The sequence below is a fragment of the Nycticebus coucang genome, chromosome 10 (genome assembly GCF_027406575.1).
Source record: "Nycticebus coucang isolate mNycCou1 chromosome 10, mNycCou1.pri, whole genome shotgun sequence".
Taxonomy (NCBI): domain Eukaryota; kingdom Metazoa; phylum Chordata; class Mammalia; order Primates; family Lorisidae; genus Nycticebus; species Nycticebus coucang.
This window is the reverse complement of record NC_069789.1, coordinates 110,677,772-110,703,959: the sequence shown is the minus strand read 5'-3', so window position 1 is coordinate 110,703,959 and position 26,188 is coordinate 110,677,772. Positions and strand designations below refer to the sequence as shown.

The 26,188-nt window shown below is 42.3% G+C and overlaps 1 pseudogene; it reads right to left on the bottom strand.

Annotated features, from left to right (window-relative positions):
• The window catches only part of LOC128595681 (leukocyte immunoglobulin-like receptor subfamily A member 6), an 84,439-nt pseudogene extending 59,804 nt beyond the window's left edge, over positions 1–24,635 (bottom strand).
• Between the last annotated feature and the right edge of the window lie 1,553 nt (positions 24,636–26,188).

Below are 26,188 nucleotides of genomic sequence, written 5' to 3'. Positions count from 1 at the left end.
TTCTGGATATTAACCTCTTGCCAGATATACAGTTTGAAAATATTTTTTTCCATCTCTAGGTTATCTGTTGATTCTGTTGTTTGCTTTTTTGCTTGTGGTGCAGAGGCTTTCTTAATTTAATATAATCACACTTGTTTATTTTTCTTTTGTTTCCCTTGATTTTGCATTCTTTTCCATAAAAGAATTGCCCAGATCTATGTCAAGGAAAGTTTCCCTTATGTTTTCTTCTATAGTTTTAGATCTTAAATTTAAGTCTTTAATACATTTCAATTTGATGTTTACATATAATGAGAGAGAGGGTCTAGTTTAATTTATCTGCAGCACCATTTACTGAAGAGATTGTCTTTTCTTCAATGTATGTTTTTGGTGCCTTTGTAAAAAGTCAAGAAGATACAGATTCATATTCATCAACTTACTTTTAGGTTCTCTATTGTTCCCTTTATCTAGATGATGTTTCTCTCTCTTTTCTTAGTTAATCCAGCAAAGGGTTTATCGATTTTTTTTTTTATTGTTGGGGATTCATTGAGGGTACAATAAGCCAGTTACACTTATTGCAATTGTTAGGTAAGGTCCCTCTTGCAATCATGTCTTGCCCCCATAAAGTGTGACACTCACTAAGGCCCCAGCCTCCTCCCTCCATCCCTCTTTCTGCTTCCCCCCCATAACCTTAATTGTCATTAATTGTCCTCATATCAAGATTGAGTACATAGGATTCATGCTTCTCCATTCTTGTGATGCTTTACTAAGAATAATGTCTTCCACTTCCACGCAGGTTAATACGAAGGATGTAAAGTCTCCATTTTTTTTAATGGCTGAATAGTATTCCATGGTATACATATACCACAGCTTGTTAATCCATTCCTGGGTTGGTGGGCATTTAGGCTGTTTCCACATTTTGGCAATGGTAAATTGAGCTGCAATAAACAGTCTAGTACAAGTGTCCTTATGACAAAAGGATTTTTTTCCTTCTGGGTAGATGCCCAGTAATGGGATTGCAGGATCGAATGGGAGGTCTAGGTTGAGTGCTTTGAGGTTTCTCCATACTTCCTTCCAGAAAGGTTGTACTAGTTTGCAGTCCCACCAGCAGTGTAAAAGTGTTCCCTTCTCTCCACATCCACTCCAGCATCTGCAGTTTTCAGATTTTGTGATGTGGGCCATTCTCACTGGGGTTAGATGATATCTCAGGGATGTTTTGATTTGCATTTCTCTAATATATAGAGATGATGAACATTTTTTCATGTGTTTGTTAGGCATTCGTCTGCTGTCTTTAGAGAAAGTTCTATTCATGTCTCTTGCCCATTGATATAAGGGATTGTTGGCTTTTTTCATGTGGATTACTTTGAGTTCTCTATAGATCCTGGTTATCAAGCTTTTGTCTGATTGAAAATATGCAAATATCCTTTCCCATTGTGTAGGTTGTCTCTTTGCTTTGGTTATTGTGTCCTTATCTGTACAGAAGCTTTTCAGTTTAATGAAGTCCCATTTGTTTATTTTTGTTGTTGTTGCAATTGAAATGGCAGTCTTCTTCATGAAGTCTTCCCCCAGGCCAATATCTTCCAGTGTTTTTCCTATGCTTTCTTTGAGGATTTTTATTGTTTCATGCCTTAAATTTAAGTCCTTTATCCATCTTGAATCAATTTTTGTGAGTGGGGAAAGGTGTGGGTCCAGTTTCAGTCTTTTACATGTAGACATCCAGTTCTCCCAACACTATTTATTGAATAGGGAGTCTTTCCCCCAAGGTATGTTCTTGTTTGGTTTATCAAAGATTAGGTGGTTGTAAGATGTTAGTTTCATTTCTTGGTGTTCAATTCGATTCCAAGTGTCTATGTCTCTGTTTTTGTGCCAGTACCATGCTGTCTTGAGCACTATGGCTTTGTAGTACAGACTAAAATCTGGTATGCTGATGCCCCCAGCTTTATTTTTGTTACTAAGAACTGCCTTAGCTATACGGGTTTTTTTCCGGTTCCATACAAAATGCGGAATCATTTTTTTCAAATCTTGAAAGTATGATGTAGGTATTTTGATAGGAATGGTATTGAATAGGTAGATTGCTTTGGGAAGTATAGACATTTTAACAATGTTGATTCTTCCCATCCATGAGCATGGTATGTTCTTCCATTTGTTAATATCCTCTGCTATTTCCTTTCTGAGGAGTTCATAGTTTTCTTTATAGAGGTTCTTCACCTCCTTCGTTAGGTATACTCCTAGGTATTTCATTTTCCTTGAAACTATGGTGAAGGGAGTTGTGTCCTTAATTAGCTTCTCATCTTGACTGTTATTGGTGTACACAAAGGCTATTGACTTGTGGACATTGATTTTATATCCTGAAACATTACTGTATTTTTTGATGACTTCTAGGAGTCTTGTGGTTGAGTCTCTGGGGTTCTCTAAGTATAAGATCATGTCATCAGCAAAGAGGGAGAGTTTGACCTCCTCTGCTCCCATTTGGATTCCCTTTATTTCCTTGTCTTGCCTAATTGTATTGGCTAGAACTTCCAGCACTATGTTGAATAGTAAAGGTGACAGAGGACAACCTTGTCTGGTTCCAGTTCTAAGAGGAAAAGCTTTCACTTTTACTCCATTCAGTAAAATATTGGCTGTGGGTTTGTCATAGATAGCTTCAATCAGTTTTAGAAATGTGCCACCTATGCCTATGCTCTTCAGTATTCTAATTAGAAAAGGATGCTGGATTTTATCAAATGCTTTTTCTGCATCTATTGAGAGGATCATGTGATCTTTATTTTTGCCTCTGTTAATATGGTGGATAAGGTTTATGGACTTGCGTATGTTAAACCAGCCTTGCATCCCTGGGATGAAGCCTACTTGATCATGATGAATGACTTTTTTGATGATGAGCTGTAATCTATTGGCTAGGAGTTTGTTGAGAATTTTTGCGTCTATATTCATGAGTGAGATTGGTCTGAAATTCTCTTTTTGTTTGGGTCTTTTCCTGGTTTTGGTATCAGGGTGATGTTTGCTTCATAGAATGTGTTGGGGAAGATTCCTTCTTCCTCAGTTTTTCGGAATAATTTCTGCAGTACAGGAATAAGCTCTTCCTTGAAGGTTTGATAGAATTCTGGAGTGAAGCCATCTGGACCAGGGCATTTTTTGTTGGAAGCTTTTTTATTGTTTCTTTGATCTCAGTGCTTGAAATTGGTCTGTTCAGGAGGTCTATTTCTTCCTGGCTAAGTCTAGGGAGAGGGTGTGATTCCAAATATTGATCCATTTCCTTCACATTGTCAAATTTCTGGGCATAGAGTTTCTGGTAGTATTCAGAGATGATCTCTTGTATCTCTGTGGGATCAGTTGTTATTTCCCCTTTATCGTTTCTGATTGAGGTTATTAGAGATTTTACTTTTCTATTTCTAGTTAGTCTGGCCAAAGGTTTATCTATTTTATTTATTTTTTCAAAAAACCAACTCCTTGTTTCATTAATTTTCTGAATGATTCTTTTGTTTTCAATTTCATTGATCTCTGATTTGATTTTGGATATTTCTTTTCTTCTACTGAGTTTAGGCTTAGATTGTTCTTCTTTTTCCAATTCCATAAGATCTCTTGTGAGATTGTTGATATGCTCTCTTTCTGTTTTTCGAATGTAGGCATCTAAAGCGATGAATTTTCCTCTCAAAACTGCTTTTGCAGTATCCCACAGGTTTTGGTAGCTTGTGTCTTCATTGTTGTTATGCTCAAGGAAGTTAATGATTTCCTGTTTTATTTCTTCCTTCACCCATCTGTTATTCAACAGAAGATTGTTTAATTTCCATGCCGTTGGGTGGGGTTGAGCATTTTTGTTAGAGTTGAGTTCCACCTTTAGTGCCTTATGGTCTGAAAAGATACAAGGTAAAATTTCAATTATTTTGATTCTGTTGATATTTGTTTTGTGTCCCAGGATATGATCAATTTTGGAGAATGTTCCATGAGGTGATGAGGAGAATTTATATTCTTTATCTTTGGGGTGGAGTGTTCTATATGCGTCTATCAAGCATAGTTGTTCTAGGGTCTCATTTAAATCTCTTACATCTTTGTTTAATTTCTGTTTAGAGGATCTGTCCAGCTCTGTAAGAGGTGTGTTAATGTCCCTGTTATGATGGTATTATCAGATATCATATTGCTCAGACTGAGTAAGGTCTGCTTCAAGAATCTGGGAGCATTTAAATTGGGTGCATAAATATTTAGAATTGAAATGTCTTCTTGTTGTATTTTTCCCTTGACCAATATAAAGTGACCATCTTTGTCTTTTTTGACTTTAGTTGCTTTAAATCCACATGTATCTGAAAATGAGATTGCAACTCCTCTTTTCTTCTGAATTCCATTTGCCTGAAAAATTGTCTTCCAACCCTTGACTCGGAGCTTTACTTTGTCTTTTGAAGCCAGGTGTGTTTCTTGCAGACAGCAAATGGATGGCTTGTGTTTTTTAGTCCAGTCAGCCAATCTATTTCTCTTCAGTGGGGAATTCAAGCCATTAACATTTATTGAGATAATTGATAAGTGTGGTAGTATTCTATTCATCTTATTTTGGAGAGTCCATTGCTTAGTTTTATCTTTTGCATCAGTGTGGAGGTTAGGTTCTGTCCTTTGATTTCTGAGTTCTTACTTTGCTTCTGATCCATTGTGGTTGTCAGTGTGCAGAACAGGTTGCAGTATTTCCTGTAGAGCTGGTCTTGTTGTGGCGAATTTCCTCAATGTTTGTATATCCGTAAATGATTTGATTTCTCCGTCAATTTTTATGCTTATCTTAGCAGGGTACAGAATTCTGGGCTGAAAATTGTTCTGTTTAAGTAGATTAAAGGTAGATGACCATTGTCTTCTTGCTTGGAAAGTTTCATTAGAGACGTCTGCGGTCACCCTGATGGATTTGCCCCTGTAGGTCAACTGGCGCTTACTCCTGGCAGCTTGCAGAATCTTTTCTTTTGTCTTGACTTTGGACAGGTTCATCACAATGTGTCTTGGAGAAGCTCGTTAGAGTTGAGGCGACCCGGGTTCCGATATCCCTCTGAAAGCAGTGTGTCAGAATCTTTGGTGATGTTTGGGAAATTTTCTTTTATAATATTCTCTAGTATGGCTTCCATTCCTCTGGGGCATTCTTCTTCCCCTTCTGGAATTCCTATAACTCATATGTTGGAATGCTTCATAAAGTCCCATAATTCTGACAGAGAACGTTCTGCTTTGTCTCTCTTCTTTTCTGCCTCTTTTACTGTCTGAGTTATCTCAAGAACTTTGTCTTCTGCCTCTGAAATTATTTCTTCTGCATGGTCTAACCTGTTGCTTATACTTTCCATTGCATCTTTAAGTTCCCTAATTGACTGTTTCAGTTCCTTCAGGTCTGCTATATCCTTTTTATATTCTTCATATCGTTCATCTCTTATTTGATTCTGTTTTTGGATTTCCTTTTGGTTATTTTCCACTTTATTAGCAATTTCCTTCATTGTTTCCATCATTTCTTTCATTGTTTTCAACATGTGTATTCTAAATTCCCTTTCTGTCATTCCTAACATTTCTATACTGGTGGAATCATCTGCAGTAGCTACCTCATGGTCCCTTGGTGGGGTTGTTCTAGACTGGTTCTTCATGTTGCCTGGAGTTTTCTGCTGATTCTTCCTCATGAGTGATTTCTTTTATGTGTTTCCTTGCCCTAATTTCCTTTCACTTCCTCTTGCTCTTTAAGTTCTTGTGCCTGTGGACTAAGGGTTACAGGACCAGAAGGGTGAGAAGGTTGAAGAGCAAAAAAAGGGGATGAAAGAAAGGAGGACCGAGTGATAAGAAAAAAAGAAAGATAGAGAAAGGAGAGGGGGTAGGTATAAGGAATATTGACAAAAAGAAGAGAGGCACAGAAAGAGGGAGACAGGGCAATATAGGTGTACAGTAGGGTACTTTGACACAACCTTAAAAAAACCCCACCTTCTGGGGGTGCCCAGTTGCGTGGTTCCCTTGAGGTCAGCAGCTGTTTGCTAACCTGATCAGACACAGTACCCCACCTCCACCAAGTAGAGAGGAAAGACAAAAATGCTATAAATCAAACCAAAACAAGCAAACAGAAAACTTTACGGGGATAAAATTGGGTGAAAAACCAAATGATATCGGTAGAAACACTAGCAAAAGTGAAGTTGTAGTTATTAAAAAAGGCAGCAATGGGATATTATAATTAAACTAGGAAAATTGAGAAAGAAAAAGGGATCTGTATGGAAAAGATTGAAATTAAAAAAACAAAAGAACATCAGCAACGTCAAAATAAACAAACAAAAAAAACAACCAAACAAAAAAAAAAAAATACACAACCAAAACCAAAGCAGTTTGTATATGTTATTGAATATTGTCTGGGCAACACGTGGTCTTCTGGGGTATGAGATGTTAGTCACAGTTCTGATACAACTGGAGGCTGCTGATTTCTCAAACCCCTAAATCTCTCTTCAGCCTACTTAAAAGGCACTTTGAACTTGTAAACTTTCTGAGCAGAAGCTTTCCCAGCTTTCTCGCTGGAATCACTGCTGAAGTGGCTATCCACTTACCCTGTGTGCCAAAACCAGTCTCACTCTGCCCCTGAGGGTTAGGGTGCAAGGCGGCTCAGACCCCACCCTTAGGCTACTTGGTTGCTGGGTTACCAGCTCCCACCCGTTTCTAGCTCTGCGACCCTGAGGGCGGAGCTTGCCGGGGCAGATCACTGACAATGGATCCGTGTGACCCACCGCCAAACACTATTAGCTCCGTCTGGCTCAGCGGCTCAGACTGGGGCCCTAGACAACGGCCAAAGTTCTCCGCACTCCCGCTCAGGCCTTCCCCAAGGCAGTTCAACTCAGTGCCAAGTCCAAGGACATCAAAACAGTTCACAGGTAAGGCCTTTCTGGTTTGCAGTCTTGCTGCTAGTGAACTTACAGTTGTGGGCGGGTTTAGACGGATTGAACACACGCGACCACTTGCCGGTTTTCCACTGTTTTAGTCCTCCTCTTGGGGTCCAGAAGTCTCTCGCTGACTCCCTGTATCCTCCTAGGAGTGATGATAGGCAGTTCCCACCAGCCAGAGATGCTTGGAGTCCTATCTCCCCAGACTCACGGTGCCCAGATGCAAGGAAGCTGTTACTCGGCTCTCATCTTGCTCCGCCTCCGGGTTTATCGATTTTATTTATCTTTTCAAAATACCAACTCAATTTGTTCACTTTTTTCTATTGGTTTTCCATTGTCTGATTTATTTCTGCTCTGATTCACATTTGCTTCCTTTAGCTAGGTTTGAAGGTCATTCTTTTTCTAATTTGTTGTTTCATCGTTCTTTCTTTTTTCCTAATGCAGACATTTACCACAAAACATTTCCCCTTGTTACTGCTTTTGCTGAATCCTATAGTTTGAAACATTGTGTTTTTATTTTAGTTCATTTAGTGATTTGTTTTAATTCTGTTTTTATCTGTTCAATCTGTTTGATTTTCTGGGATATATACTCCAATGTGAAATTTCTGGATCATATGGCAACTCTATGTTTAATTTTTTGGCAAACCACCATATATTTGGGTAATAATTTACACCATGTTCATTTTTGACTCTTTAATAAGCAATAGGAGGTCACAGTTATTGTCCCATTTATTCAAAACAGAATTGCAAAAATCATGTACCTTATCTGGCATGTGTGAGCATATGACTAGGAGGGTGGTTAAGTAAATGGTTCAACATTCTGGAGGGAACTTACAGCATAGATGCTGTACTTGGAGAAATGGTCTTTCTTGTCCAGCAGGCAAAGCAGAACCGTGAGACTCTGTCGTCACTGACAATGAACACAAAGGGGCTGAGTGTCGGGAAGCCTGAAGACACCAGGAAGGAGATGCCCCTCAGCCAGTGGCCTGGGCTCTGCATCTGGGTCACCCTGTAGGATAAAATACCAGCTAGAGCATGAAAGGAGACAAACATGCCGACCAGGACGAGGATGGTGTGTGTGGCTCTAGTTTCATGAGCAGTTGTGGGGGAGGGGCTGCTGCTGCAGATGTGCTGGACTCTCTGCTTGTGCCTGTGCAGGACGAGGACCATGGAGCCGCTGGTCCAGGCCATGAGGGCCACACACAGACTATCCGTGAAAGAGAAAACGACTGCAGTTACTGAGAAGACCAACCTCCCTTGATAGGGTGAGGAGCAGTATCTGTACAATTTTTCCATACTCAGGTTTTTGCTATTTGTTGGGCCAGTTACATGATTTGCAATATGGATATTTAGCACCAGGTGCAAGATCCAGCAGAGGAAACAGCAGAAAACCATGCACGTTGGGGATCTAATTTGGAGGTCCAGCCACCTAGAGATACTTGGACAAAGCTTAATGGCCTGAAAGCTACTGAGGAGGCAGGTGGTGCTCAGGGAAACTCCTCTGGCCACTCTGTGTAAATAGAAGACAAGTTTACATCCAGCCTCATCCAGGAAAGATTTCAATCCAAAAGCTGCCATTGTCTGAGGGACCCCTTTGGATAAGAGAACCAAGCTGTTAGCTAAGACTAGCTGGTGGAGGATCAGGTCTCTGGGTTTCAGGATCTTTGAAGTAATAATGGTAAAGTTATAAAAGTAAAAGAGTGAAGAATTTCTAAGGATACCAGCACCAGTCTGAAGGAGAAAGGTGATGCCCCAGTTTGAGTTAACAGAAACTAATCCTTCCATTGAGAGGAGATGGCGGAGCATGTTTTTATTTGAATGAGGGGGATCTAGAGACTGAAAGCAACAGTTGTGTTGTTCTCGTTGCATCCAGAAAATGTCTTTTCTCATGAAAACAATTATTCCAAGTGAATACAAACATCAAGAACCTGTCAGGACTCAGCTGTTTCTGGCAGAATTATTATTTGTGGCACTGCCATGACTGAACCTGTGCAGCCTCAGAGTGAGACTGAGCACAGCCTGTGCGTCTCGCAGGGGAGCCCTGGGCAGCTGTGGGCGTCAGGAGGACATTCTGTTGACAACTGATTCTCCAGGACTTAGAGTTATGGGGGAAGATGAGAAAAAGAAAGATTCAGAATATCATGGGAAATTAGCTTTGTTTAATTAATAAGTAGCAGGACACAGTATGAGTGTGTTTTATTTTAATTGCATTTTTACTATGCATATATATTTAAGCATATATAAAAATTATCAAGTGGTAATATGTACTAATATATACTAATATAATATATAGTAATATAATATAAAATTATTAAATATATACATTTAACAAAATTCAAAAAGCAGCCAAGTAAAATGTGTCTATTGTTTAGGTGAAACTTACCAACACCCACTCCTAAATTCACAAATTGGTCAAAACTGTGGTATATTAAGGAGGCATTATCTCTCGTATTATTTTTGATTACTTTTCAGTATTAAAGAGAACCCTTTTCACTATTGCAGTGGTTATAATTAGCAGCACATGAATGTTTTTGGAAATAAGACTGAAGCACTGAAAATTTTTAAAATTCTATATGTCTCTAGTAAACACAATGAAGAAGGAAATGCAAAGGACAATCATGGATGTATATTCCAGTAATCACAAAGGCACCTTTGTAGTATTTGGAAATGATCCAGTAGCAAACTGCTAGGTAAAATCCTAGGGAGAATAAAATTTATTTTGTTAATATTTATGATCAGAACCCAGGAATGGATTAACAAGCTGTGGTATACGTCTACCATGGAATACCTTTCAGCCATTAAAATGGTGGAGACTTTCCATCTTTTGTATTAACCTGGGTAGAACTGGAACACATTCTTCTTAGTAAGGTATGACAAGAATTGAGAAGCAAGAATCCCATGTATTCAATTCTAATATGAAGTCAATAGACGATCTAATACATGTCCTCATAAGAGAAAAACACAAATCAATTCAAGGAGGGGGCATGGGAAGAAAGGAGTAGGGAGAATGGAAGAGGGAGGGGGATGGGGGTTATGGGACATAGCACACCTCTTGTGGGCAGGACACAACTATAAGAGGGACTTTACCTAATAAATACAAGCGGTGTGACCCAATTCTTTATACCCTCAACGAACTGCAACCATTAAAAAAAGAAATCACATGAATGCTGGGTCAAACAATTATTTACAGATTTTTCTTTCTAGAGACAATAGTTATGTTTGAAATTGTGGTAAAAAATGCTTAAGTAAAGCTGTGTCATTGTAAAAATCAACTATACAGTCAAGTCAAGGGGCAAGAAATATTGCAAGAAAATGAAGGACATAAAAGAAGACCTGGAAAAAATGAGAGAAACCAACCTCTATGCTGTATGTTATTCCTTAATACCGTTAATCATTTGACCAACAAAATATGGGCACATGAACAATGTATTTATAATGAAATCTCCAAATTCCTAAATATACTGTTTTGGTAAAATACAAGACTAGACTGAGAAATGGAACTGATTATAATAGGATAAATCAGTTTCCTAAATACTTTTAAAGTTACAAATACAACTTAGTTACAGTAAAGGAAGCATATAGAACTGTCTGGAAGATAATGTTAAGTGTGTGATGGCTACATAGGTAAATAGAGTGTTACAGATATTAAAAATTTGTGGGGTCTGCTAACTTTAAAATAGCACGAAAACTATAAGCACAAAAAAATATCAGGACTTACTGTGTGAGTACAAATTTCTTTGAAAATGACTTGAAATGAAGATTTTAAAATACATGGCATTAAAGTATTTTCACCTAAGTTGAAAAAATAAACATGTGTCTGTTGTTATTTCACCTTTGTCATTTCTGATTGATGAAATTAGGGATTTTAATTTTCTATTTCTGGTTAGACTAGCCAAGGGTTTATCTATTTTTTAAAACTTTTCAATAGAAACCCAACTTTGATTCATTGATCTTTTGAATAATTCTTTTGTTTTCAATTTCATCTAATTCAGCTCTAATTTTAGTTATTTCTTTTCTTCTGCTGGGTTTGGGGTTGGAATGTTCTTCCTTTTCCAGTTGCCTGAGATGTACCAGTTGTTGACTTCCTCTCTTTCAGTTCTCTTAAGGAAGGCATGCAGTGCTACAAATTTCTCTATTAGAACTGCCTTTGTGGTATCCCAGAGGTTCTGATAATTTGTGTAGTCATTATCATTCTGTTTCAAAAACTTGGCAATTTCTTTCTTTCTTTCTTTATTTTTTTTTTATTGTTGGGGATTCATTGAGGGTACAATAAGCCAGTTACACTGATTACAATTGTTAGGTAAAGTCCCTCTTGCAATCATGTCTTGCCCCCATAAAGTGTGAAACACACTAAGGCCCCACCCCCCTCCCTCCATCCCTCTTTCTGCTTCCCCCCCCATAACCTTAATTGTCATTAATTGTCCTCATATCAAGATTGAGTACATAGGATTCATGCTTCTCCATTCTTGTGATGCTTTACTAAGAATAATGTCTTCCACTTCCATCCAGGTTAATACGAAGGATGTAAAGTCTCCATTTTTTTAAATGGCTGAATAGTATTCCATGGTTTACATATACCACAGCTTGTTAATCCATTCCTGGGTTGGTGGGCATTTAGGCTGTTTCCACATTTTGGCGATTGTAAATTGAGCTGCAATAAACAGTCTAGTACAAGTGTCCTTATGATAAAAGGATTTCTTTCCCTCTGGGTAGATGCCCAGTAATGGGATTGCAGGATCAAATGGGAGGTCTAGCTTGAGTGCTTTGAGGTTTCTCCATACTTCCTTCCAGAAAGGTTGTACTAGTTTGCAGTCCCACCAGCAGTGTAAAAGTGTTCCCTTCTCTCCACATCCACGCCAGCATCTGCAGTTTAGAGATTTTGTGATGTGGGCCATTCTCACTGGGGTTAGATGATATCTCAGGGATGTTTTGATTTGCATTTCTCTAATATATAGAGATGATGAACATTTTTTCATGTGTTTGTTAGCCATTCGTCTGTCGTCTTTAGAGAAATTTCTATTCATGTCTCTTGCCCATTGATATAAGGGATTGTTGGCTTTTTACATGTGGATTAATTTGAGTTCTCTATAGATCCTGGTTATCAAGCTTTTTTCTGATTGAAAATATGCAAATATCCTTTCCCATTGTGTGGGTTGTCTCTTTGCTTTGGTTATTGTCTCCTTAGCTGTACAGAAGCTTTTCAGTTTAATGAAGTCCCATTTGTTTATTTTTGTTATTGTTGCAATTGCCATGGCAGTCTTCTTCATGAAGTCTTCCCCCAGGCCAATATCTTCCAGTGTTTTTCCTATGCTTTCTTTGAGGATTTTTATTGTTTCATGCCTTAAGTTTAAGTCCTTTATCCATCTTGAATCAATTTTTGTGAGTGGGGAAAGGTGTGGGTCCAGTTTCAGTCTTTTACATGTAGACATCCAGTTCTCCCAACACCATTTATTGAATAGGGAGTCTTTCCCCCAAGGTATGTTCTTGTTTGGTTTATCAAAGATTAGGTGGTTGTAAGATGTTAGTTTCATTTCTTGGTGTTCAATTCGATTCCAAGTGTCTATGTCTCTGTTTTTGTGCCAGTACCATGCTGTCTTGAGCACTATGGCTTTGTAGTACAGACTAAAATCTGGTATGCTGATGCCCCCAGCTTTATTTTTGTTACTAAGAACTGCCTTAGCTATACGGGGTTTTTTTCCGGTTCCATACAAAACGCAGAATCATTTTTTCCAAATCTTGAAAGTACGATGTAGGTACTTTGATAGGAATGGCATTGAATAGGTAGATTGCTTTGGGAAGTATAGACATTTTAACAATGTTGATTCTTCCCATCCATGAGCATGGTATGTTCTTCCATTTGTTAATATCCTCTGCTATTTCCTTTCCGAGGAGTTCATAGTTTTCTTTATAGAGGTCCTTCACCTCCTTCGTTAGGTATATTCGTAGGTATTTCATTTTCTTTGAAACTATGGTGAAGGGAGTTGTGTCCTTAATTAGCTTCTCATCTTGACTGTTATTGGTGTATACAAAGGCTACTGACCCATGGACATTGATTTTATATCCTGAAACATTACTGTATTTTTTGATGACTTCTAGGAGTCTTGAGGTTGAGTCTTTGGGGTTCTCTAAGTATAAGATCATGTCGTCAGCAAAGAGGGAGAGTTTGAACTCTTCTGCTCCCATTTGGATTCCCTTTATTTCCTTGTCTTGCCTAATTGTATTGGCTAGAACTTCCAGCACTATGTTGAATAGTAATGGTGACAGAGGACAACCTTGTCTGGTTCCAGTTCTAAGAGGAAAAGCTTTCAGTTTTACTCCATTCAGTAAAATATTGGCTGTGGGTTTTTCATAGATAGCTTCAATCAGTTTTAAAAATGTGCCACCTATGCCTATACTCTTCCGTGTTCTAATTAGAAAAGGATGCTGGATTTTATCAAATGCTTTTTCTGCATCTATTGAGAGGATCATATGATCTTTATTTTTGCCTCTGTTAATATGGTGGATAAGGTTTATGGACTTGCGTATGTTAAACCAGCCTTGCATTCCTGGGATGAAGCCTACTTGATCATGATGAATGACTTTTTTGATGCTAAGCTGTAATCTATTGGCTAGGATTTTGTTGAGAATTTTTGTGTCTATATTCATGAGTGAGGTTGGTCTGAAATTCTCCTTTTTGTTTGGGTTTTTTCCTGGTTTTGGTATCAGGGTGATGTTTGCTTCATAGAATGTGTTGGGGAAGATTCCTTCTTCCTCAGTTTTTTGGAATATAATCTGCAGTATAGGTATAAGCTCTTCCTTGAAGGTTTGATAGAATTCTGGATTGAAGCCATCTTGACCAGGGCATTTTTTAGTTGGAAGCTTTTTTATTGTTCTTTGATCTCAGTGCTTGAAATTGGTCTGTTCAGGAGCTCTATTTCTTCCTGGCTAAGTCTAGGGAGAGGGTGTGATTCCAAATATTGATCCATTTCCTTCACATTGTCAAATTTCTGGGCATAGAGTTTCTGGTAGTATTCAGAGATGATCTCTTGTATCTCTGTGGGATCAGTTGTTATTTCCCCTTTATCGTTTCTGATTGAGGTTACTAGAGATTTTACTTTTCTATTTCTAGTTAGTCTGGCCAATGGTTTATCTATTTTATGTATTTTTTCAAAAAACCAACTCCTTGTTTCATTAATTTTCTGAATGATTCTTTTGTTTTCAATTTCATTGATCTCTGATTTGATTTTGGGTATTTCTTTTCTTCTACTGAGTTTAGGCTTAGATTGTTCTTCTTTTTCCAATTCCATAAGATCTCTTGTGAGATTGTTGATGTGCTCTCTTTCTGTTTTTCGAATGTAGGCATCTAAAGCGATGAATTTTCCTCTCAAAACTGCTTTTGCAGTATCCCACAGGTTTTGGTAGCTTGTGTCTTCATTGTTGTTATGCTCAAGGAAGTTAATGATTTCCTGTTTTATTTCTTCCTTCACCCATCTGTTATTCAACAGAAGATTGTTTAATTTCCATGCCTTTGGGTGGGGTCGAGCATTTCTGTTGGAGTTGAGTTCCACCTTTAATGCCTTATGGTCTGAGAAGATACAAGGTAAAATTTCAATTCTTTTGATTCTGTTGATATTTGTTTTGTGTCCCAGGATATGATCAGTGTTGGAGAATGTTCCATGGGATTATGAGAAGAATGTATATTCTTTATCTTTGGGATGGATTGTTCTATATGCGTCTATCAAGCACAGTTGTTCCAGGGTCTCATTTAAGACTCTTATATCCTTGTTTAATTTCTGTTTAGAGGATCTGTCCAGCTCTGTAAGAGGTGTGTTAAGGTCCCCTGTTATTATGGTATTATCAGATATCATATTGCTCAGACTGAGTAAGGTCTGTTTCAAGAATCTGGGAGCATTTAAATTGGGTGCAGAGATATTTAAAATTGAAATGTCTTCTTGTTGTATTTTTCCCTTGACCAATATAAAGTGACCATCTTTGTCTTTTTTGACTTCAGTTGCTTTAAATCCACATGTATCTGAAAATAAGATTGCAACTCCTCTTTTCTTCTGAATTCCATTTGCCTGAAAAATTGACTTCCAACCCTTGACTCAGAGCTTTAATTTGTCTTTTGAAGCCAGGTGTGTTTCTTGCAGACAGCAAATGGATGGCTTGTGTTTTTTAATCCAGTCAACCAATCTATGTCTCTTCAGTGGGGAATTCAAGCCATTAACATTTATTGAGATAATTGATAAGTGTGGTAGTATTCTATTCGTCTTATTTGGTGAGAGTCCATTGCTTAGTTTTATCTTTTGCATCAGTGTGGAGGTTAGGTTCTGTCCTTTAATTTCTGAGTTCTTACTTTGCTGCTGATCCATTGTGGTGGTCAGTGTGCAGACAGGTTGAAATATTTCCTGTATAGCTTGTCTTGTTGTGGCGAATTTCCTCAATGTTTGTATATCCATAAATGATTTGATTTCTCCGTCAATTTTGAAGCTTAGCTTAGCAGGGTACAGAATTCTGGGCTGGAAATTGTTCTGTTTCAGTAGATTAAAGGTAGATGACCATTGTCTTCTTGCTTGGAAAGTTTCATTAGAGAAGTCTGCGGTCATTCTGATGGATTTGCCCCTGTAGGTCAACTGGTGCTTACTCCTGGCAGCTTGCAGAATCTTTTCTTTTGTCTTGACTTTGGACGGGTTCATCACAATGTGTCTTGGAGAAGCTCGGTTAGAGTTGAGGCGACCTGGGGTCCGATAGCCCTCTGAAAGCAGTGTGTCAGAATCTTTGGTGATATTTGGGAAATTTTCTTTTATAATATTCTCTAGTATGGCTTCCATTCCTCTGGGGCATTCTTCTTCCCGTTCTCGAATTCCTATAACTCGTATGTTGGAACGCTTCATAAAGTCCCATAATTCTGACAGAGAACGTTCTGCTTTCTCTCTCTTCTTTTCTGCCTCTTTTACTATCTGATTTATCTCGAAAACTTTGTCTTCTACCTCTGAAATTCTTTCTTCTGCATGGTCTAACCTGTTGCTGATACTTTCCATTGCATCTTTAAGTTCCCTGATTGACTGTTTCATTTCCTTCAGCTCTGCTATATCCTTTTTATATTCTTCATATCATTCATCTCTGATTTGATTCTGTTTTTGGATTTCCTTTTGGTTATTTTCCACTTTATTAGCAGTTTCCTTCATTGTTTCCATCATTTCTTTCATTGTTTTCAACATGTGTATTCTAAATTCCCTTTCTGTCATTCCTAACATTTCTGTATAGGTGGAATCCTCTGCAGTAGCTATCTCATGGTCCCTTGGCGGGGTTGTTCTGGACTGGTCCTTCATGTTGCCTGGAGTTTTCTGCTGATTCTTCCTCATGGGTGATTTTTTTATCTGTTTCCTTGCCCTAATTTTCCTTTCCCTTCCTCTTGCTCTTTAAGTTCTCGTGCCTGTGGACTAAGGGTTATAGGACCAGAAGGGTGAGAAGGTTTAAGAGCAAAAAAGGGAATGAAAGAAAGGAGGACCGAGTGGTAAGGAAAAAAAAAAAAGAGAAAAATAGAGAAAGGAGAGGGGGTGGGTAAAAGGGATATTGACAAAAAGAAGAGAGGCACAGAAAGAGGGAGACAGAGCAATATAGGTGTACAGTAGGGTACTTTGATACAACCTTAAAAAAAACCCACCTTCTGGGGGTGCCCAGTTGGGTGGTTCCCTTGAGGTCAGCAGCTCTTTGCTAACCTGATCAGACACAGTACCCCACCTCCACCAAGTAGAGAGGAAAGACAAAAATGCTATAAATCAAACCAAAACAAGCAAACAGAAAACTTTACGGGATAAAATTGGCTGGAAAAACCAAATAATAGCGGTAGAAACACTGACAAAAATGAAGTTCTAATAATTGAAATAGGCAGCAATGGGAAATTATAATTAAACTAGAAAAATTGAGAAAGAAAAAGGATCTGTATGGAAAAGGTTGAACTTAAAAAACAAAACAATAATCCACAACATCAAAATAAACAAGAAAAACAACCAAACAAAAAAAAAAAACCAAAAAAAACACAACCAAAAACAAAGCAGTATGTATATGTTATTGAATATTGTCTGGGCAACACGTGGTCTTCTGGCGTATGAGATGTTAATCACAGTTCTGATACGACTGGAGGCTGCTAGTTCCTCAAACCCCAGCATGTACACACCCTAAATCTCTCTTCAGCCCACTTAAAAGGCACTTTGAACTTGTTCACTTACTGAGCAGAAGCTTTCTCAGGGAAGTGCTTGTCGCTGGAATCACTGGAGAAGTGGCTATCCATTTACCCTGTGTGTCAAAACTGGTCTCCCTCTGCCCCTGAGGGTTAGGGCTGCAAGGCGGCTCAGACCCCACCCTTAGGCTACTTGGTCGCTGGGTTACCAGCTCCCACCCAATTCCAGCTCTGCGACCCTGAGGGCGGAGCTTGCCGGGGCAGATCGCTCACAATGTCTGCCTGTGACCCAGAGCCAAACACTATTAGCTCCGTCTGGCTCAGCGGCTCAGACTGGGGCCCTAGACAAAGGCCAAAGTTCTCCGCACTCCCGCTCAGGCTCTCCCCAAGGCAGTTCAGCTGAGTGCCAAGTCCAAAGACACCAAAACAGTTCACAGGTAAGGCCTTTCTGGTTTGCAGTCTCGCTGCTACTGAACTTACAGTTGCGGGCGGGTTTAGACGGATTGAACACACGCGACCACTTGCCGGTTTTCCACTGTTTTAGTCCTCCTCTTGGGGTCCAGAAGTCTCTCGCTGACTCCCTGTATGCTCTCAGGGGTGATGATAGGCAGATCCCACCAGCCAGAGATGCCTGGAGTCCTATCTCCCCAGACTCACGGTGCCCAGCTGCAAGGAAGCTGTTACTCGGCTGCCATCTTGCTCCGCCTCCTGAAACTCTTTCTATGTCTGAGTTCGCTCTGACCCTAATGTCCCAGGGCCCCTGCTTGGACTGCAACTCTAATCCGAAGACTTCAGAACTGTGCCAGCCCCCAAGACCTCACCAATGCATCCCCATCAGTACTGCTAGGTCAGAAGAACCATCCCAAGGTCCAAGATTTCACTGAGGAGATCCTAGCCATGAACAACTGTCAGTCCTGGGCCTCATTCACGCAGTCCCTGGCAAAGGAGAGCAGGTGCCCTGTAAGCCTATTAACCCAGAGCTGAGGGTAGGGAAGCCAGATGAGAAGAAGCCAGTGAATGGTTCCCGCCTAAGTGAAAAAACAAAAGAGTTCAACACCCCCAAGAAGATACAGTGGAGCAACCTTAGTGGATTCCACCCACATTCCTGTGCAGAAATGACAGAAATAGAATTCAGAATATGGATGGCAAGTAAGATGAATGGAATTAAAGTGAATGTTAACCAACAAAAAGAAGCCAAAATGTTCAAGAAATTAATAAAGTCACTAAAAAGCTAGACAACATAAGGATTATAATAGAGCTTACAGAAATGTAAGAGTGGGTTAGGGGATTTCATAACACAGCAGAATGATTTAACATCAGACTAAAGGAAGAGAATGAACTTGGGACAGTGGACCAGTGCCTGCAGCTGTGCAGAGGTGTGGCCCCAGAGCTGCCATGACATGTGGGACACAGCTTCATGCCTGGAGTGGAAAGAGGGGAAGAGCCAGCAAGGGAAGTCAATAATGGTGGAGAGGAAAAGTATGTCAGTTTAATGCCCTATTCAGACTCACTCCACATGGCGTCTCTGCACTTGAACATTGATTCCCCCACTCTGGAAATGACCAGCAGACAGTCCTGAAAGCACATACTCTAGATTTTTCTCCCAAAACCTCCGGGGAGCATCAGAGTTACTTCCATGACTCTCCCACTCTGGATGGTGTGTCGCTCTCTCTAGAGTTATCTCCTGGTGACATCTTGGGGGCTTCTCTGGCCATGCAACCCCTGAAACAGCAGAATTCCGAAGGCCACCAGGATCAAGCCAGCCATGTCCATGTGGATGAGATTCTCCATTGTGTGATTGGGGGTGTGGTGCTGGGGATTGTGGACAAGAGGTCAGAGTGCTCAGGAGAGATCAAAGTCACCAGGGTCCCTGGAAGTTCCCCCAGGACACCATCCTGCCCTGGACAGGGCCTGACATTCTGTGCCCAGCCCATGATCAAGAGCATCTCCTCACTCACCAGTCCTAGGGTCTGACTTGTTCTATGAGGGGGTAATGATGTCAAGTGCTCCTGAGAATCAAAACGGAGAGGAGGGGGAGGGGATGAAGAGCCCCAAACCCAGCCTCCCCCCTGGGCTCTGAATTCTGTGTCCCTTCATGTCTCACAATGTGACTTTTATGGAGATTCTTAATCAACCCATTCTTGGCTGTAGCAGTTCCTCTAGTCTCCTCCCTGAAGTATTTTAGCCACTTTGTGTTCTTTGAATTCAAACTTTGCTTTAGATTTTTCAGATGCTAAAGCAAGAAAAATGAGCCAACAATACCAAAATAATTGGGCACTTGTATATTTTTTCTCCTGTCTGGAACACGGACTACACCATGTAATTTCCCCCAAAATGTACATTGCCAGTTATCAACTACTGAGGACCCAAGTTCCGTGAATGAGGGTTTGATCCTCAGGGGTTCCTGAATGTTGGGAGCACAAAGAGGTGAATACCTGGGGCTGCCTCCCCTTTACCCCATTTTAGCCTCAGCTAACACAACCGGGGTCTCATCATTCCTTAATCTCTTTCTAATTGTTTTGTTATATAGTTAGAAAAAGCCAGAATGCAATTCATACATGCTCACACATATATAAATACATATTTTTGAAGTGGTGGTGATGTTGCAGGCTCATCAGCAACATTTCTGGTTTTATAAAGAATTAATCTAGGAATTAATCAATAATATTTCTGGTTTTATAAAGAATTAATGTAAAAACAAACCACATCAAAAACATTGAGAATATGGCTCAGCACCTGTAGCTCAGGTGCTAGGGTGCCAGCCACACATACCAGAGCTGGGGGGTTCAAACCCAGCCTGGGCCTGCCAAACAACTCTGACAACTACAATCAAAAAATAGCCAGGCAGTGTGGTGGACACCTGTAGTCCTAGCTACTTGGGAGGCTGAGGCAAGTGAATCGCTTAAGCCCAAGAGTATGAGGTCACTGTGAGCTGTGACTCCACAGAACTCTATAGAGGGTGACATAGTGAGACTCTGTCTCAAAAAAAAAAAAAAACTGAGAATATGGATGAACATGAGTGTATATACTTGGAGACATGTGCACACGTATATTTATATGTAATTTATATAATTGCATATAAATATGTATATAGTTAAATCTTTCAATATTTATTTAATATGCAGTTACATACTAATACACAAAGTGTAAAATTGGCATGCAATTTAGAAATAAATGTCTATTTTCTTGTAGTTTATATGCATTTTATAAGTAAGTTAGAGATCAATTAAAAGGCCAATGGAGAAGAATTCTATAGTGAAATTAAATAAATATAGTGAAACCAGTAACTTTTTCGTGTGTACTTCCTGCTTTTTAGAGAGACAGAGTCTCACTATATCACCCTCAGTAGAGTGCTATTGCATCACAGCTCACAGCAACCTCCAGTTCTTGGGCTTAGGTGATTCTCTTGCTTCAGCCTCCCGAGTAGTTGTGACTACAGGCACCTGCCACAATGCCCAGCTATGTTTTTGTTGCAGTTTGGCCAGGGATAGGTTTGAACCTGCCACCCTCAGTATATGGGGCTGGCACCCTATTCACTTAGCCACAGGCACTGCCCGACCTCTTATAAATTTTTAAAATAATTGAATTATTATTTAAATTGAAATGAATGTCCACAATTCCTGTGAATAAAACTTAGAAAACTCTTCTTAAGTTTATTAATACTCCTCCATATTAAATGTGCAGGATAGAAAGAGTTGATAATAAGATAAAATTATCTGAAAAAGCAAATGTATTAATTAAATTAAGTCCTAATGAAAATAATAAAAGAATTCACCTATTTTTAAATCATAAATCCATATCAGTTAAATTAGAATTATAAATTTATGTATCTATTCTTTTATTTTAGAACAGTAGAGAGCATCATTTGAAAAGTGAGCAGAGAAGATGTGGAATAGAAATGACTCACACACAGGATGTGCTGTGTGGTGACTTCCCCTCCACTGGCTCAGTGAGCAGGTGAGGCCCCTCCTTAATCTCAGGTGTGCCCTGAGCACAGAGGCCACCATAGGGGTCTGTGCTTGGTGGCACCGACAGCCCGGGGAGCTCCCCTCCGACAGAGTGTCTAGTGTGGGCTCCACCCTCACCTCTGTCAGATCCCACCAAGGCCTGAGCAGCCCCCTGTCCTGTTCTGAGAGGACTCAGGGAACCCCCGGCTTGTGGATGAGGGGCTCTTAGAAATGAGAAATAAGAGCTGTTCAGGGGGCATCCATCTATCCTCACTCCAAGTCCCCAGCCTGTTCTCCTTCTTCCCTGCCCAAGATTATCCTGTTTCCTATCAGGCCTGGACGCCATACTCTGCTGACCCAGCCCATCCTCCTCCTCCTCACCACACATCCTCCTAGACAGAGCAGGGGCCCGGGAGTCAGGCAGAGCTGTGCGAAGTGTGGATTCGGTAAACCAGCAGATGTCGTGTGAGGCAGGAGAGATCCTGACCAGCAGAGCTCTGTAAATCTTTACCGTTTCATAATATTCTGGCTTCTCATATAAACCTCATGCACCTGCCCACATCTCCTGCAGCTTTCTAACCCTGACGAGTCTCAGTTACAAGAGGAGCAGGACAGGCCCACAGAGGGCTGGAGACAGGAGCACATCCCAGGTGCCCCAGAGGGTCAGAAAGGAGGGTGTTTTGAGGTCAACCTAGGTACCTCCCCTTCATTCAGATGGGAACCCAGGGCAGGAGGGGACAAGGCTTTCTTAGAATTTCCTGCTCCCAAGAGGCGGCAGAACCTATACAGACTTTGCCACTTCTGGCCCCTCCCACCCGACTCCCAGACTAAGCACCTGCCCTGTGCCGTCCCTGCTCCTGGCTTCCTATTGAGTGGAGATGGCTCCTGGGGTCCTGTTCAGGGAGGGGACACACCTAATTCCTCCTCCCTTCAGGTCTGACCCCTCCTCTCTGCCTGGACCTCATACACCTCCCTCCCTTCTGATGCCCACAGAGGGTCACAGCTGCTCCATCCTCAGAGCCCCAGAAGCCACATGGGCCCCTTGCTAAAGTCCACCCTGCTCCCTTTGGGAGGCAGACCCCGACCTCAGTATTGGGAATAGGATTGAAATGAGTCTGAAAGTTTCCGTGGGATCAGGATAACAGCTTCCATCTCTCATGGGGTCAGGACCCGGTGTTGAGGGACTAGGACACTTAGAGGTTCTGATTCTGAGATAAAGACATCAGCAGGTAGGTGAGTGGGGGCCTCTGACTTCTACCCTCAGTCTTGTCTCTTTGCTCTGAGGTTCACCCACATCTCATCCCACTTTTCCTGCCCTGCACCCTGACTGAGACTTTAGGGGAAAGTGCCCAGGGATGGGAGTTCTCCTCTGTTTCCTCCTATCTCGGCTGGACCCTCCCCTGCGACCTACCCCTTTCACCCCCTCATTCCTCAATGTCCCAGAGCTCTCCTGGGGCAGGGCCCTGAGCTGATCCTTTGATCTCAGAGAGGGCAGGGGCAGGTGTCCTCACCTGAGACCACGAGCTCCACGGGTTCACTGGGCAGTGACAACAGGTAAGGAGAAGGGCTGTGTGGGCTCACAGAACTCAAGGAGAATTCAGCCAGGAACTGCCCAGATCTAGACTTTGATCTGAGATGCAGGGGACAATTTCCTGCTCCCTCCTTGGCCAGAAAGAAAGTGTCTGTCGGGCTCCATGACTGGCACGCAAAGGTCACGTCCTCTCCTGAGGCCACTGTGGGGCCCGGCTGCACGGAGATGAAGGGTCTGTAAAAGAGCTGTCCTAGAGAAAGTGGAAGGAGGGGTGAGGGTGTCCCCCTAACTTTATCTGAGGTGACACCTCCCTGGTCCTCTCTCTGAACACCTTCAGTGTCCCTATCTCTGTGTCTGAGTCTCCTTCTCCCCACTTACCTCTGTGTCTCTCCCCCTCCCCCTCCCTGAGACCCCACCTCTTTCTCCTGCCCCTTTCTCCTTCCCCCCAAAAGGACTGTGCAGTGTCTGGGTCCCTGACAACCCACTAGGCTCCTCACCTGAGATCAGGATGTCCAGGGGGTCACGGGGGGCTGACCACTCAGAGGAGAGGTTGTATCCACCATAGCATCTGTACTGACCCACGAGGGAGCCACTCACAGGGCCCAGGGGAGAGTTGGCCTGAGAGAGTCCAGCCTGGGGCTGCCAGCCAGGGAGCTGGGTGAGGACACGTCCCTCATCCCGGGACAGGGCAAATCTGTCATAGCTGACATCAGAGCGACACTGGAGGGTCAGGTTCTGTCCAGGGGCCATGACATGGCCCTGCAGGGTGAGGAGGGAGGGCTTCCTAGACACACCTGGGGGGGAAGGACAGGCCGTGAGCTGCAGAGTCTGGCCCCTGCCAACTCCTCAGTGTCCTGTCCTGCCTGTCTCTCTCTTGGGGTCTCTTGCTCCAGAGCCCTTGATTCCTCACCCTACACTACCATCTTGGGGTTCCTGAAAGCAAGGCTCGCTGTGACATATTTTGGGTTTCAAAACATGAATAGCATGTTATGAAATCTCCTCACCTGAGACCAGGAGCTCCAGGGGGTCACTGGGTTCTCACTACACCTGGGGGTTGTTCCTGTAATAGCCATAGCATCTGAACATCCACCTGTGCCCAGGGATCACAGGGCCCACAGAAAACGGGGCCTGGAACTTGCCATTGGAGGCTGTGAGTCCAGTGTCCAGGACAGCTTTTGTTCTTCTTCCTTGGTCAAAGTAAACCTGGCAAATCCCACCTGTGACCCACACTGGAGGGTCCTATTTCCCCCTGAGGTCACCACAGGCCTCTGCAGGGATGAGAGGGTGGGTTTGCTGTAGACTCCTAGGACAGGAGGAGGCAGTAGTGTTAAATGGGGATCACACCTCCCACATCAACCTCGGGTTGGACTATGAGAGGGAGACACCCCTGAGAGCAGACCCCATTCCTGAGGGCAAAGCTTGAAGCTGGGAGCCCCAGGTGTCCTCTTACCTGTCACCATGAGCTCCAGGGTATCACTATGGTCTGACCATCCAGCAGGGCTGCGATAGTAACAGCGATATCCCATTGCATAGTGCTCTGTCATATACTGGATATTGAACTTGGCCTTGTTCCCAGGCTCCAGTGGTTTATTTCTGTCCCAGAAGCTTCCCTGTTTTTCCAGTTGGTATTCCTGGACATCCAATGTCCCCTGACACCAGATAGTCACAGGGCTTCCCCTTGTTATCACAGAGTCTGGTTCAGCCCAGATGGTGGGTCTGGGGAGGGTTCCTGTTAGGAAATCAGAAGCTGGGTCCCCAGTCACCTTCCACCCCACTGATCCCAGTTCTGAGCCCGACTCTCCAGATGTTCCCCCCAATCAGCTCAGGGCTCCTGTTCCCCATTCTCAGCTGCCCAGGGGTGTCTTCTTGTCCCCACTGAGGAGAAGTGACTTGGGACAGCTGGGGACAGACTCACCTGCCTGTACGTGGGTCCTGGGGCCCAGACTCATCCCTGGAACAGATCTCAGTGAGAGATTTGTCACCTGAAGGCTGAGCATATCCTGTCTTCACACCCCCAAGGAGCCTCCTGAGTCCCTGGGGTCTCCTGATAGAGCAGGGCCTGGCTGTGGGTGGGTCTCTCCCTCCCAGATCAGGGTCTCCTCTGTCTGTCCCCACACCTCACCAAAGCAGAGCAGGGTTATGAGGGTGGGGGTCATGGAGTCTCCCACCACTTGTCCCAGCTGTGCAGATGGAGGAGACCATGGTGCCTTCAGGACACACAGACACACAGGATGTGGCTAGTTGTACTTTGGGGCCTTTCTGACATGGAGCTGTCACATCTGAACCCCCACAGGAAGGGGAACTGCACCCTTCCCAGGAGCCTGGTTCTCATTTCCGCAGGGTGAGGGCTGGGGTGAGCACCAGGCTCTCTGCCGACACTTACACAGAAAGAGGGTCTCCCTGACCCACAGCCACCATCTGCCTCATGTGTCCTCAACTCACTGACGGCCAGGATACAGCAGCAAATGGACCTTGTAGCTTCTGTATCAGTCCCTCATAGGTGAAAGTGAGCAGGGCCTCTTCTGGCTCAGAGCCTCTGTGGGTCTCCTCCCTCCTTCAGCCCATCCTTCTGCACAATGTGGTGGAGTCCTCACCATGATTAGTTATCCCACCTGCACTGGAGATGCTTCAGCGAAGGGGCAGATTCATGTCCTCAGCTGACTCAGACCAGCAGAGACCCATGAACATGTGACAGTGCAGCTCACAGTGTGGCCAGGAGCACAAAGGGCACACACAGAATAAGAGAAGAAAATACACCCCTTTCTTTCCCCTGGAAGGTGGATTTTCTTTGTAGCCGGTAGTCCTGTTCTTCTACTTCCTGTTTCATTTCGCAATAGCTTCAAGCTCCACCTCCCTGTGGACAAGAGTCTTAGTCTCCTATGTACTTAAGGTCCACTCTTCCCTTGTGCCTCCCTCTGCATCTCAATCTGTGTCCAAGGCTTTTTGGGAACAATTGCTTATTTGAATATCTGATTGAAGGTGTTGGGTGGAGAATTGATATTTATTTCAGTCATGAACAGTATCATGAGTGACTTTGGGCATTAATGTCTCATCTCCAAGCATTGGTCTTTGTAGCCTGTTGCTATAAACCCCACACCTTATGGGGGTCAGTGGTGACTGGAAGATGCATGGGGCCCATTCATAGTTATTTACAGACCAGGTTAAGACATGATAGGTTGGGGCTGAAGAGGATCCTGGCATCTGGCTCCATGGTCAAGGGGGAGGATCGACGCACCCACTCTGTTCTTAACATTGAGTAATGGGGCTTAGCAGATTTCTGAAACTTGTAGCCCTGGCCTCATACAGAAAAAGTTAAATGAAAAATTTCTGAGTTCGTCTCTTGGTTCTCTATTCTGTTACATACATTTACCTCTCTATTTTTGTGCCAATACCATGCTGTTTTGATCACTATAGATTTATAGTATAGTTTGAAGTCTGGTAGCATGATTCTTCCTGATTTGTTTTTATTTCTGAATAATGTCTTGCCTATTCGAGGTTTTTGTACTCAGTACTATTATGAATACAATCTACAATCACTCACACTTTCATATGAAGAATAGATCACAACTATGGCCCAGGATGAAGGAGGGAGGGGGAGATGGGAAGGGAGGGGGAGTTCAGGGGGTAAGGTTTATGGTAGGATCACACATATGGTGCATAATGCAAGGGTATTTTTGGATTTATTAAGTATAGAGTATAAATGTCTGAACAC